Below are 16,000 nucleotides of genomic sequence, written 5' to 3' on the forward strand. Positions count from 1 at the left end.
AGGAAATCATCCTTCCTTTGTTTCTGACTTCTCCTATCCCCATCTTCCCCAAAACCTATACCTGATAATAACCCTGCCCCTCCGACAGAATTTGCCTGTGTCCTGGTTCTGCATGATGGTGGGATTCCATTGTGCTATTTCAGTAGCAACCATGATCTTCCAATGGCATTGCTGAGCAGAATAACTTCTGGCCTCTAATTGACCAACAGTTGTCACTGCATGGGACTTCTGCCTTGCAAACACCTGGCAGTGACCTGCCTACTGCCTGGTATGTGGTTTTGTGAGCCAGTTATGAATGGCGACAGGAACAGTCTCTCACAAGATCCTCACCCACAGGTGGAGATCACTTGTGGGATGCTGACAAGACACTTATTGAGGACTGCAGATGCTGGAGAGTCAGAGTCAAGAGTGTGGTGCTGGAAAAACACAGCAGGCCAGGCAGCATCCGAAGAGCAGAAGAGTCAATGTTTGGGGTGTAAGCCTTTCATCAGGAAGAATAGTGCATTCTCTGAAATGTGAACATGGCTTACATAGCCTCAAGGTATGGCATTGTGGGAAAAATGAAATGAAAACTGTAGCTGTAATTTCTTTCCTTTTTAATGCTGAATTGTTGGCTTGAATTTTCCTCGTTGAGCTGAGAATCAGAATTCTGGTCATTATCTGACACTATTTGCAAGCTCCTCTGGCCATGTCTATCTATCTATTTGTCACACTCAAATTCAGGAGTTAACCAATCTGCATGATCTCACTGATCCTGCTGCCCCCAGGTCAAGTTCCTTTCCTGCCCTGGGCAGATGTCTTCAAGCTGACACCGGGTGTGCAACACAGCCTTCGGGGCTCATGCTCATGGCACAAACAGTATCAATCCCCCAGACTGGCTCCTGCCACAGCTACATTGTGATTTTACTCTTGCCACTGAAATGGCTCCCCTCATAGTGCTGTGATTAATTTACTTATGTTCCTTACAGTGCTTAAGCTGGCAAGAGCCTTGTATAAATTGGACAATCACATGGACCAAGGCTCCTTGAATGCTATTTTCTTGGTATCCATAAGTACCTCACCTGCACTTACTCCCTCCTATTCCTGATCTCAGACCATATCTGAATTACCTGATATGAAGGGTGTGAATTGCTCCTGTAGCAAATTGTCCTGGTAATGTTTCCTTCTTTAATATGGTGCAAAGTTTGCAGTTTGGAGTGCAGCTCTTTAACTCAGATCCAAAGTTCCTTGAGTTGTAAACAATTACGACAGATGTGTTTGCCCTGGATGACCTTGTTTTCCAGCAACTCCCACAGGCTGCAGCAGCAAACACATCCAGTCATCATCATATTTTAATTAATTAACTCCGCTTATATACTTGCTCAATAATCTCTTCTAATTGTTTTTACACCAGTATTAATCTCTCATTCACCAACCTATTCTCAAGAAAAAAAGAGAGAAATAAAAACACTAGAGACCTCAACACAAACTGAAGACCTTACCTTTATTTTGAAGACTAGACATATTCACCAAACCTACTCATTAATCAGCTATTTTCCCTGCATTAGATAGTCACGCATGCATATAAACACCATGACGCTCAGTGGCAAGATTCTCATTTCACTGTTAAAACATTGGGTGGAAAATTGAACTTTTATTTCTTGATGTCAAATATCTCACTTTTCCAATCTTGCCACATTTCCCCAACTGACTCAAAATTGCCCACATCATTTAGGGTATGGGAAGATTCTGCTTTTGTTCAAGCAAAAGAATCAAACTTTTTTTTTATTGCTATTTACCCAGAGCAATAAGCTGTTCAGAAAATCTTTCGAGCTAAATACCCTTCACTACAGAAGAGAAATAGATCAAAATTGAATACTCTGATGTCTTGATGTTACAGTTAAATGTTCATAAAAATGTTTTGAGTCAATTTCACAAAAATTACAAATTCTCCATTGATAATTTTCCACAATTTTGATCAGTGCAGATTTTCACAAGAGGGTGAAAAAGAAAGAAATACATACTAATAGAATGACAGAAGATGTAGAGATGGTAGCATCCATTTGAAAAGATGAAAGAAAATTGCCTCTGCAAACAACTTTCCATCTTATGGTGAACAAATTAAAACTACACACCCATGAACAGAGTATCTCACATTGGAAAAACAATACCTTTGTAAGTTTGTTGATGCAAATTCTCATAAATGCATCAGCATTGATGGCCCTGTCAGAAGGCTGAGTATACAAAAAAAACTGTTTGAGCTGCAGCAGAAGGCTGTAGGTGAAAGAAAAATGCAATTTCAATCACTTTTGTTTCTTTGGCAATCAAATAGTGATAATGTATTTAAGTACTTTGTTCCAAACTGTCTCCCAGATACCAAGTTGTTAGAGTGAGCAGTAAAATATATATTAAGATAAGTGTATATTTCCTTTCATTCTTTTGTAATAAAGCATATAAATTCCCTATGTCAGAGGAGCTAGAGATTTATCATTTATTTTACCAATCCAAGGAATATCATTTCAAATCAAAATGCACAAACCTACAGAAATGTAATATAACAATTGAGATAATGTTAAGGGCTGAAATATGGCAGATTTCTTTTTAAATCCTATACAATCCAATAATGTTTTAATTTCCCAAATACAGTCTACACTAGATTTCAGCCCTCACCATTAATCATTTCTGTCAGATAATTCAATTAACCAATGAAGAACCTCTGTTGTATCCAGTTTTGGTGTGACAACATTGACCAAGCAATACACATTGTCATTACACAGTTCATGGGCTTCTTATGGAAAAGCCAGACTTCTTGGCTTTTAAGAGTTCAAACTGAAGTGTTCTAGTCTTTACTTTGTTTTCAGTTATTACGCATATCCTTGCAGTTGATAATAAACACGTAATCTAGTAGTCACATTACACCAGTTTACAGTCCAATAGGTTTATTTGAAATCACAAGCTTTCCGATGAAGCAGCTCTGTGAAAGCTTGTGATTTAAAATAAACCTGTTGGACTATAAACTGGTGTCATGTGACATCTGACCATGTCCACCCCAGTCCAACACCAGCACATCCACATCACGTGAATTAGTAAACTCATCTGCTTAGAACATAGAACATAGAACATAGAACATAGAACAATACAGCACAGAACAGGCCCTTCGGCCCACGATGTTGTGCCGAACTTCTAACCTAGATTAAGTACCCATCCATGTAACTATCCAAATGCCGCTTAAAGGTCGCCAATGATTCCGACTCTACCACTCCCACGGGCAGCGCATTCCATGCCCCCACCACTCTCTGGGTAAAGAACCCACCCCTGACATCTCCTCTATACCTTCCACCCTTCACCTTAAATTTATGTCCCCTTGTAACACTCTGTTGTACCCGGGGAAAAAGTTTCTGACTGTCTACTCTATCTATTCCTCTGATCATCTTATAAACCTCTATCAAGTCACCCCTCATCCTTCGCCGTTCCAACGAGAAAAGGCCGAGAACTCTCAACCTATCCTCGTATGACTTCCTCTCCATTCCAGGCAACATCCTGGTAAATCTTCTCTGCACCCTCTCCAAAGCTTCCACATCTTTCCTAAAGTGAGGCGACCAGAACTGCACACAGTACTCCAACTGTGGCCTAACCAAAGTCCTGTACAGCTGCAACATCACTTCACGACTCTTGAATTCAATCCCTCTGCTAATGAACGATAATATTCCATAGGCCTTCTTACAAACTCTATCCACCTGAGTGGCAACCTTCAAAGATCTATGTACATAGACCCCAAGATCCCTCTGTTCCTCCACCTGACTAGGAACCCTACCGTTAACCCTGTATTCCGCATTCTTATTTGTTCTTCCAAAATGGACAACCTCACACTTGGCAGGGTTGAACTCCATCTGCCACTCCTCAGCCCAGCTCTGCATCATATCTAAGTCCCTCTGCAGCCGACAACAGCCCTCCTCACTGTCCACAACTCCACCTATCTTCGTATCATGCTTAGTTGTTAATTTCTGTTAATTCGTCAAACACTGGAGCATTTAACTCTCAAAATCTACCTTACCTATGGTATCATCCAACTGTGTCCAAACTTCCTTTGAAAGAAAAGAAATATACAGTGTCCTCAATTATACCTACAAACTCCTGCCATTTTTGCTCTACTGTCTTCCCGGTTAGCCTCTGCTTCCAGTCTGGAGCATTTAACTCTCAAAATCTACCTTCCCTATGGTATCATCCAACTGTGTCCAAACTTCCTTTGAAAGAAAAGAAATATAAAGATGGTTTGCAACTTTGGATGTCAGATTAGAGTTCTTCACAATGGTGGTTAATGGCAATCATCATCAAAAACAATCAAAAACTGTTGAGATGCAAAGATATGATTCCCAGAGAGACCAATACATTTCAAATAGGGATTCGGTTTTCAGTGATTAACTGAAAGGATCATACAACAATATTTCACATCTTAAGACTTTTATTGGAATGGACAAACTGCAAACTACCAAACAGAAATTTCTGGAAAAGCTCAGCAGGTCTGTCAGCATCTGAGAAAGGGGCACTGGACCCGAAATGTTAACATCAATTTCTCTCCAAAGATGCTGCCAGACCTGCTGAGCTTTTCTAACAATTTTTGTTTCTGTTTCTGATTTCCAACAACTGCTGTTTATTTTATTTTTTATAAACTATAAACTACATTGCCATTCAAATTATAGAAAATATTTTGCAATTAACTTTCATAATGTCCAAAAATCTCCAGGGTTACTTCACTCTGTACCTCACATGGACACCTTATTCACCCAGAACAATTCCAAATCTATATTGAGTTCCTCTTCCCTTTTCCAGCTAGATTATTTGCATTCTGAGAATGACCTTTTGTGGTAGCTTTATGGGCAAATTGAAGGGCATTCCCTATCCCTAAGGTTCGGCCAGTACTCCATATTTGTTGAAACTCTTCTGAGCATGGTCTTGAGAACATGAATTCCCACCTCTATCTCCCTGCTCTGTTGCTTCCAGATTCATTGCAAAACTATATGATATTTTCAGTGATAAATTCAGAAAACCCTACAACCAATAATGGCTTCCTGTCCCTAATCAGATCAAAACCCCATGGCATCATGCAAGACTTGGACCTTGTATTGAGGTAGAAATGCTAATTATATATCCTCTGGACTTTCTAACTCTATCATATTTTGGAATTAAATAGCCTAAAATGTATAAAATTAGAATATGTGAAGTTCTTAACACTTTAGTTGCGACTGTGTATCCACCGCCAGCAATGCTTTGATCGTTGTTATTGTTATTGTGTATTGCATATATTTTTCAGACTGGAACAAAATGGGTCCCCTTTAAGCTCTAATAACTGAGCCACTCATTCAGAACAGAATACACGAGCCATTCATTGCTCTATTTTATCTTAAATTAAGAACACAGTCTTAAACCATAACAATCTTATAAAACCTCACATTTGCAATGATTAGGCAAACAGTAAGATGTGCTGAAAAAAAACTTTCAAGAACAAGGATGTTTAATGGAATGAACAGACAAAGAGAAGCAATTTAATATCGATAAAAGAGAAAGAATATATTTGGAAACATAATACATGTAAGAACATATTCAATAAAAAGACACTGAAGCACATAACAAACCAAAAGAGTAAGTGATTAAGGTTACACAATTCCTTGAAGATAAAATTTTATTTCAATAGCTTGGTGTTCACAGGATGGTGGTGGTCACGCACAACAGCTGCAAGACCAGCTGCAATCCTGCTCTGGCCAGTTAAGAAGCCTGTACCAGATTTTATGATCCTTGGGCAATTAAATTTATTACCTGCAGTTGAGGCTTCAAATCCCTTCAGGAAGAGTGTTCTGGTCTTAAGAAGTGCTAATCAATCGGGGGCGAGCAGTCCTTCTGTCCTGTTGCATTATCACAAGAGTAGCCACTGTTAAGATTGCAGCAGATCCATGCTCCACCAAGGAGCCATGGTGTGCAAATACATTTGTGGGAGTCAGTGTAGGCATTCAAGAATATTCCAGTCATTGGGAAGGGATTACTCCCAAGGACAGACTGACCATTTCAGTAGTACCAGTCATCAGAATTGTGGCAGCCCTTCTATTTCTTCATTCCTTCTGGGTTAATTTCTTCCTTTGATAGCAGATTAAACTCCCACATAAATTCCATTACCAAAGCTGCCTCAAAGAGCCACATGTTGTTCCTCTAAAACAACCAATACTTCACAAATCTTAAAAATCTTCAAAACTTGAATATTACTCCCAAATTTAAAAGGGACATTTTCAGCCATGCTCCTGTTAGAAAATAAGGAAAGGGTGTCACTTTATTACAGATCTCTCCTCTTAGCTTTTAACCAATGTTCATATTTCAATTTTCTTTTCTCACCAGTTATTAATGTCCTGATGCATTGTACATTTGAACTGTTGTCTTTGGATATTAAATCTTGATTTGAAATGGAGATTGCCAAGAATATCTCTTTCCAGCATGCATCATGCCAGAAGACAATTTCGCACCTCTTCCAGTCTTTCCACACAAACTCTCAGGCTGGAGTTATTCAGTTTTTACTTCACAATTTTGCTTGGTTTCTTTTTTCCAGTGTTAAGCCACAGCTGTCATCAACTCTTGAACTTGGTCCTTCACCCAGGTTTCACATTTACATAGAACTGAATTTTACAGACCAAGAAGGTCATACATTCCAAACCTGCTGTGCCCTGAGTCATGAAATGTCAGCCTGATTGCTTTAAGGTAATAGAACTGTCAGCTGAATCCTCTGTATAGTTCTGGGGTGTGCAAACAAAACAGCTTGATGTTCCACTCCTGGCTGTTCAGTGACCCGACAAAGAAACCTGAGGAATGTTCTCATTTTGGATTATAAATATTCATAAGCTTACCAGAGGAAGCTAGGACCATTCAAAACTGTGATGGAAACATTTCCTATGGGATTTTCATAAGATGCTAAATGACAACAAAAGCCGGTACTTATTTACTGTCGAACGGTGTCAAGGTTATTTAGAAATGCACCAAGAGAATATCATGGATAGATAGGCCAGATGAACCAAAGGTCTTCTCCAGCCTGAAACTGTTACTCATAATTGGTGATACAAGGGGGACCGTCATGAAATATGGCAAAAATAATCTGCAACAATTAACTATTACACTACCAGGCTATGCTGCTGCCATATCCCCTGTGGATTATTCATTGCTTTCTGCAAAGAAAATGAATATCACATTTATTCGTCTGATTAATATTACATAAGCTGTTGTTAAATGAACTTTTAAATGTTTGAAGTAAATAAACAATTTTACTTCAATATCTCATCTTCTTCAAAAGCTTGTTCTCCCCCTAGAGTATACTTCTACCCCTCAATAGATCTTCGAATGGAATCTGTGGTTTCAAAACTTGTAGTTTTTTTTGTCAGGCCCTAATTTTCAAAGACATTGAAGAGGGGAAACAGAGAAAGTGAACTAACTCTCCAGGTTTCCAAGGCAAAAAAAAAACATGAGAGTGTAAACAAATATTCCAGGGAGACTAAATCTGGTTGAAAAGGTAAAACAGGACACAGATCAATCCAAGCTCAGAAAATATTGATGAGCCCAATAATACAGTACAGACAGACTGAAGAAGATAAAGTCCAGATCCCGAAACTGAGAACAGGTTGCTGTAGCTGTTTGGGTTACTTTAAGATAACATTGGTGGATCTACACCATGCATATGAGTTGAGGAGATTCTCTGTATATATGCCAGATTTGGCAAAGACCATGCTGTAGAACATGGGTTGATTGTGTGCTATTGACTGCTGTTTATTGGACCAGCTCTTAGAAGGAGAGAAGTTGAGATTCTTCATGAGGAAGATAGAATCATACAGCATAGAAGCAGGCCTATTGGTCCATTATGTCTATGCTGACCAACAAACACTAAAACTTTAATAATACAATTTAGCTGCACTTGGTCCATAGCCTACTATGCCCTGTTATTTTAAGTGCTCATCCAGATGATTCTTAAATGTTGCAAGAGCACCTTCCTCCATCATCCGCATTCTATATTTCTACCATGCTCTGGGTGAAAGTTCCTTTTTCTCAGATCTCTTCTAAACCATTTAAACTTATACCCTCTGACCTTCGACATGTTTTCCATGGGAAAAGATTCTCATGATCTACTCTGTCTACGCCTCTCAATCATATCCCCCCTCAGCCTCCTCTGGACAAGGCAAACAATCCCAACCTATTTAGTCTTTCCTCACAAATGGGACTTGACCTGCTGGTGAATCTGTTCTGCTCTCTCTCCAGTGCAATCCACCCTTCTGATTGTATGGTGACCAGAACGACACACAATATTCCATCTATGGCATAACCAATGTTTAATAAAGTTGTAACAAGACTTTGCTGCTTCTATATTCTATGCCCTGGCTAATGAAGGCAAACATCATCTATGCTCTCTTCACCCCCTGTCTACCTGTCTCAACATGAGATCTCCCAAAATGTATCACCTTGCAGTCACCAAGACTAAATCTCATCTGCTATTGCTCTATCTACTTTACCAGTTGATCAACATTAGAGTGTAGCCTAAGACCATCCTCCTCATTAGCAACAACACTACCAATTTTTGTGTCAGTTGCAAATGTACTAATTATACCTTCGACGTTCAAATCTAAGTCTTTAATGTACATAACAAACAGTAAGTGTCCCAATACAGATCCCTGTTCAATGCTGGTCATAGACTTCATATCACATGAACAACCCTCCAACATTGCCCTTTGCCCCCCATTTACAAGCCAAGTTGGCCAACTTGCCTACTGTCCCATGAGTGCTTCCCTTTTTGACCAGCATTCCTGTGGGACCTGACAAAGGCCTTACTGAAGTCCATGTAATCCACATCAATTGCATTACCCTCATGAATGTATTTAGTCATTTTATTAAAAAAAAATCAATTAAATGAGTGAAACACAATCTCCCTCTATCAAATCCATGCTGACGATAGATTATCAATCCCTGCCTTTCTGAGTATTGTTGAATCCTGTCTTTCAGAACTTTCTCCAGTAATTACCTGACCACTGACAGTAGTTTAACTAGACTGCAAGTACCTGGCTTATCCCTGCTGCCCTTCCTAACAGAGGAACCACATTAGCTGTTCTCCAGTCATCTGGCATTTCATTTGTGACCAGTTAAATATCTCTACCAGGACCCCAGCAATCTCCTCCCTTGCTGCCCATAGCAACCTGGGATACACCTCATCATGATCTAGTGATTTATGCTCCTTTATGCCTGCTACAACTTCTAATGTTTTATCCTTATTAATCTTAACATGTTCAAGAACCTTACAATTCCAAAACAAGTCCTCAGCTACAATGTCTTTCTCCTGTGAATATATTCATTTAAGACCTCAAAATGTTCTCTCACTTCATGCACACATTGCCCTTTTGATCTCTCTAATAGGTGCCACTACTTCCCTGGCAATTCTCTAACTCTCGGTTCAGTTATAAAATGCGAGGTGTTTTCCTTGAAGATAGACTGTCTTTGTTCTCCTGACACCTCATTGCCCTCCAAATTTCATTCTTAAGCAAGTCCCACACATACTGTACACTTCTGAATGGCCTCCCCTGTTTCAATGCATATGCTTCTTTCTTTTTCCGAATCAAACTCTTGATATCCCTTGACATTCAAGGTCCTCTGGGCTTGTTGCACTTATTCTTTACTCTTCGAGGAGCACACTAGCCCTGAACTCTCACTGTACAACTTTTAAAATATTCTGACTTTCCAAATGTCCTCTATCAATGCTAATGTACAATGCCAAGCTCCATGAGTTCTTACCTTACATCAGAAGCTTTTGTGCAGCATCTTTGTTGTACTGTCTACAATTCAAAATAAAATTTAAACTGAAAACATTGCAAGTTATAAAAAATTAGAACATTTCACATCTTTAAGATTTGTACAAAGTAATATTTACACAATCTAAATGGGCGACAGACAAAGCTACCACGTTGCCTGTGTTTGTGGAACAATAACCATCAGTCATGCCTTCTCCTCTGTGATGAGATTAGCATCTCCAGTTACTGGATGCCAAATTGATAGTGACTAAAGAAAACTGACAAACGTTAGGATTCTTGAAGCCAATTACAAAAAAAGCTACAACAAACAAAGTAGCTTTTTAGACCAAGATAAGAAATGGATAGCTAAATTCCAGATCATTCAAAAGATACAGCAGTATCTTCAGAATATTGTTAGCTTAAATTGCAGACAAATTATGGATGACCTCTCCCGAAGCACACACCTGAAAGTCCAAGGACTTCTGGCAATCAAATACAAAACTTTCCAGGTGCCAATAAACTGTTTGTTATCTGGACTGTATTGCCTGAAAGATTCCTGGTACAAGTTAATTTGCACAAATGTGAAGAAATTGATTGCCATATAAACAGAACTTTGATAAGGCATCAAATAAAAGATCAGAGCAAGTGGAGCCAGAACAAAAGAAGCAGAAAGGATAGTAAACCGAATGCAAACACTAAGAGAGGCATTAGAGCTGAACAAAAGTTACAGAAATTGGCAGAAGGTAGAAAAGTAACATTCCACATGGATTGGTGCTAGGATCACGACTGTCCAATCATTTGTATTAATACTTTAGCCTCTGAAGTACAAACTAAAATGTGTGGATGACCAAATATTGGAACAATAGCATTGGGGAAGACTGGGACAACATTTCAAGAAAGCATGAGTCAATTTGAAGAATAGGAATGTAAATGGTGAACTAATTTCATGCAGCTAAGTGTAGGTTGGTGCATATAGATTTGTTTTTGATCTTTCATGGAATTTGGGCCTTAATGGCTATATCAACATTTATTGTCCACCCATAGTTGTTTTGACGAGGTGGTGGTGGGCTGTATGGTTAGATTACTGTAGTCCCTAGCGCATTGGCATGCCCAGAGCATGATTACGGATGGAGTTCCAGGATTTTGATTCAGCCACAGTGAAGAAACAGTGACATAGTTCCTTATCTGAATAGTATTTTGCTTTCCAAAAAAAATCCTGTAGACTGTGGTGCTCACTTACATCTGCTGCACGTGTCCTTCTGTTTGGTTGAGATCAGATGTTTGGTAGGTGCTGCTAACAAGACTTGAGGAATTTTGATGCATTTTGCTGAAGATACATACTATTTTCACTGTGTATTGGTGATAGAGAAATTGTGCATTGAAATTGAAGGATAGAGAATCAATCATTCTTTGTCCTGAATAATGTTGATTCATTGAGTACTGTTGAAACTGTATTCATTCAGGCAATTGGAGAGGACAATAATACACTCCTGTCTTGTGCTTTGTCGATTTTTTAAAAACTCATTCATTGGAGATAGGAATCCTGGCTTGGCCAGCATATTTTGCTTTCAGTAGACAGGCTTTGGAAAAATGGAGGTAACTTACTGTTGCAGATTTCCTAGCCTCTGGTGTGTTCTTCTGGTAGTAGGATTTTTATGGTTAATCTGTTTTTCAGCTTCTGGTCAGTTGGAACCCAAAAATATTGATATTGGGAGATTCAAAGAGAGATATGACATTGAAAGTCAAGGCAAGGTAGATTTTGTGGAGGCAGCCATTGGCACTTTTGTTGCACCCATGTAACATGTTTATTATCAGCCCAACCCTAAATGTTATCTGGAGCTTGCTGCATATGGATGTGATTGACTTGAGCTTTTGAGGAATAATGAATGGTGCTGAACATGATGCAATTGCCAGTGAATATCTTATAATGAAGGGAAGATCACTGATGAAGCAGATCTTGTAAAAACATCTGATAGTTGGTGCAGCCTGCTTGACAGGTCTGGCACTTCCCAGACCATATTTACCCCTCTTCAGGATGCCCAGCCATCGGTGGGGCTCACCCTGAAGTTGCAGCTTCATTGCTAACCACTGAGCAGTGGCAGTCCTCAGGCTGCTGAGCAGCAAGCACTTTGACTGGGCCAGCAGCACTTGAGGACAGGCACACATCTTAAAAGGAACTGCAGCACAGTGAGAGGTCATTCAGTTTGCCACTGCCTGAATTCCAGGCCTGGATTCCCCTCCACTGGCTGAAGGAGATTAACTCCCCTTTCCATCCCAGTGGCAAGACTCCAGTGACTATAAAAGACTGCATATAATCACAGGTACAAAGGGATTTTAAGATACAGAATCACAATCCACAACAAGTAGATTAACAAAACAAGAATTATGCAATCAAAATAAAGGGTTTAGTTTCTTGACCAATATGATTCAAGAGCACATCAGTCAAATTAAGTTTCTATTGAACTTAAGTTATACTACATTTGGGGTATTGAGCACAGTTCTGATCTCCACACCAGTTATGGAAAAAGATTTACAAGGGTAATTTCAGAAGTGAGAATGGCTGACCAGTATGGAGACCCTTACTAGAACAAAAAACTATTGAGAAATCATCTCACTGCACTTTTTAAAAAAAGTGAAGGTGATTCACAGTGTACATGTAATGGAATCTAAATCTTAGGATATAAACGAGTCATTAATAAGTCCAATGAATAATTTAAGAGAAAGATATTCTCTTAGAGTGGTGAGAAATTGAACGACCTATCAAAAATAGCATTGGTATAAACATGGCAGAGCACTAAGAAAAAGGGAGGAGAAAAGGAAAAAATTAAGTTGGTAAGAGAGAAACTTGATGATAGCCCAAGGTAACTAAGCTTAATATACACTTGTATGGACTGAAAATGAGTTCTACTGAGCTGGATGGTTCTGTGCCCTCAGATTGAATACAACCCAATTTGAAAAGGAAAGTTGCAAGGCATTTAGTTAGAGGAATCTAAATAAGTCTTCCAAAAATCTCTCATATTCATGATAGGCCAAATGTCGCCTATGATTTTGGATTACTTTACAATTCAACAAACACATAGGATTCCATAAAATGATGCTCCATATGACATAATATATTATTATTATTCGTTTTCAAACAACTTCTTTCGGATAGGTTGATCATAGGAAGTGGTCATTCTTCGCAATGCTAGTGTTTATTATTCAGCTCGAATCACCCACGGAGCAGTTAAGGATTGCTTTTGTACATTGCTGTGAATCTGGAGTCACATGTAGGGTGAACCAAGTAATGATAGCAAATTCCCTTCTCTAAAAGGACCAAGTGAGACAAATGTAGTTTCACAAAAATCAACAATAGTTTCTTGGTCATCATAAGGCTAGCTTTTGTTTTATTGAAATCAAATACTAATATTTGCACCAATATTCCCAAAACTATTACCTGAGTTTCTGAATTACTAATGCAGTGATATTACCATTATGCATTGCCATTCCAACATAAAGTGATCGATGGGGTGAAATTTTAATGGCAAAGATTTTATGTGCTCTTTTTCCACCCAAAAATATATCAGACAACTATGGCATGATGCTTCAAGGAATAACATGATATTAATTTAACAGTTTTCTGGTAACTGAATGCTTTCCACGTTTCATCTGTCTTAATTTTGAATTATTGTTCATGAGTCCCAGAACAACAGCAAGGATCAGCACTGATTGAAAATTTCAGCAGAAGCATGAAGTATGTAAAATGTAGAAAATACACTGCATTTAATATCTGAGAAATTTCAGCAAAAGTTCTATTTCTGGAAATTATCTTCATGCAAAATGCTAAGATAATTTACAATCTATTCCAAACAATTTTATGGAGAAAGGGAGATACAGAAATTGTGACAAATAGTTTAATTTGAAATGAATGCACATATACTTATGTTCAGTTCTCTGGCAACACATCTTCACTATATCGTAATTAAAGTACAGTTAAAACTTGGCACTTTTGCAAAAGGAAAATGCAACTGTTGTGTGTCTGGAATTGTCAGACTTGATTGCACCTGTCATCTGAATGTACAGACAAGGAAAACTGGGAGCACATGTATTTGAAATTAAATCACTTCAAAACATGAAGCATTGTACATAACCTCTTTATGATGCTCATTTATAGTTGCTTGCTTCACTGTTTATCATTAATCTCTATCATAACAGGACCTCCATGCAGAAAGCAATGCCAGGTTACTGTGAGGCAAAATGATATGAAGTGAGTTTACTTCAAAGCAGAAACTCTCAGTGCCAGTCAGAGCACCAAATGAAAAAATACTGAATGAAGGCTGAGGGGCTTCAAACAATAGAAGTGAAGGAGATAATATTAAATATAAAGAAGTTTCTCACTAAAATAAATAAAAATCCACAAACACTTTTAATTTTTTTGCTCCTTTGAAAATGAGAAAAAAGTCACACTGTAAAGCATCGTCAATATTTTTAAATCAACCTACCCAGATATATTGTGCCATATGTTTTGTTTCCATATCTGGGAAGCCGACGGAACAAGGTACTAACTCAGATGATTGGTCATCATTAGACTGAATGGCGGAGCAGGCTCGAAGGGCTAAATGGTCCATTCGAGCTCCTGTATTTCACGTATGTTACCCTGTTTCCATGCAAGTACACATCTACATTTCCATGCAAGCACGCTTCCATGCAAATACATATGTACATTTCCATGCACCTCTGGAACAGGTTGGACTTGAGCCCAGGTTTTCTGACTCAGCAGTAGAGATACTATTAATATGCCACGAGAGCCTGATGCGAAACCACGGTCCACTTGTTTTGTCACTTTACCAAGTTGCATTTTTCAGATGGACAATGGGCATCGCAGCAATGCAACAGCACTTGGACATGTTTTGGGCCTAACGTTTTTCCTTTCTTCTTGACAAGGACAAGTGTAATTTAACATATATTCTAAAAAAAAATTACAACCTTGTATTTCAATATAGTTACACACTTTCTGGGGCTTAATGAGATTTGGAAAAGTGATGGGATAAAGCAAGATTTATAAAATGTTTTTCATTGCATTGTGAACCTTAAAGGTCTTTACAGTAAAAAAAAATAAAATCTGAACTACAAATTAGTCACAAAATGCTGCATTAAAATTGATTCAGTAGCCTTGCACCAATAGTAATACAATAATAACCAGATTGTTTTATTTGCTATAATGCCGCATTTAAGTATGTTGCTGTGCAATCTTAGTGGAAATTATTACCACACTTCATTTCTACAAACAATTCTCAGCTGTCTTTAAACAATTCTTGATAAGCTTCATAATTACAAGCTTTTCATTACAATTATAGTTTGCAAAGGCAGTTCTTACCCCACTCCTCTCAGGTAGAGGTGGCAAATTGCTTATCGAAAGGCAAAGCAGTTCTGTATTAGTGTGGTACTCTGGGCTCTTCACTGTAATGAAAGAACAAAAAGACGTATTTTACTAAAAAAAATAGAAATATAGATTATAAGTTGTCTCTTGTTTAATTTTTACATTTTATTAGAGAATGTGGTTTGAAGGTCATTTACGAGTCTCAGCAATGCAGGTACTTCCTCTGATGCCTCAGGAGAGTTCATCCTTTTTAAAAATATTTATCTTTTCTTCCTTTTGCTCGATCACTAGAGGGCTCTGTGGCAATAAGCTGGCAGTGAACAACTTTAGTCATCAGAAAATGCCTCAGAGCACAAGAAATGAGAACTGATTGCCAGATGCTGCGACAAGATCTTGTGCTTTTCTGACAACAAATGACAGATCAAGCTTGCCAAAGTCAATGCCAAAACTGATATTACAGAATAAAAATTGAACTAGTATATTACCAAATTACAATCATTTCAGTTCAAAGACCATGCACATTTCCTGTGTTTTTAATCTTGATAAATCATACTTCAGCTTAGAAACATTGATGCCCAGTGTTATTCTACAATTGGACTGGCTGATCCTCTAATCTTAGCTGTTGTGGTAACTGCCCCCAAGCATATGTACTGTTTAACAGCAATGTCACAGGCCAAACACTCAATTAGTCATCTACAATTTCAAGTGAAAAATTGTTGAAAGGAGAAGGCCACATCATTTGGGGAACATTGTTAACTTTTTTTCTCACCTTGCACTTATAAAGAAGTTAATTTAGATTTAAACTCACCACCTTTTTCCACATCTCATTCTACAATATCTGTTTGCCTGTGAATAAGACACT

The 16,000-nt window shown here is 38.3% G+C and overlaps 1 protein-coding gene across 2 annotated transcripts in view; it reads right to left on the bottom strand.

The window, feature by feature from the left end:
* LOC122559093 (contactin-4-like) overlaps positions 1-16,000 on the bottom strand; it is a 2,522,648-nt gene that overhangs the window by 1,831,394 nt on the left and 675,254 nt on the right. For both annotated transcript variants that reach the window (XM_043708367.1, XM_043708366.1), the window contains one exon: positions 15,136-15,218. The gene's annotated coding sequence lies outside the window, so the exon portion shown is untranslated. The remainder of the gene's footprint in view (positions 1-15,135; positions 15,219-16,000) is intronic.

Source organism: Chiloscyllium plagiosum, chromosome 18 (genome assembly GCF_004010195.1).
Source record: "Chiloscyllium plagiosum isolate BGI_BamShark_2017 chromosome 18, ASM401019v2, whole genome shotgun sequence".
Lineage (NCBI taxonomy): Eukaryota > Metazoa > Chordata > Chondrichthyes > Orectolobiformes > Hemiscylliidae > Chiloscyllium > Chiloscyllium plagiosum.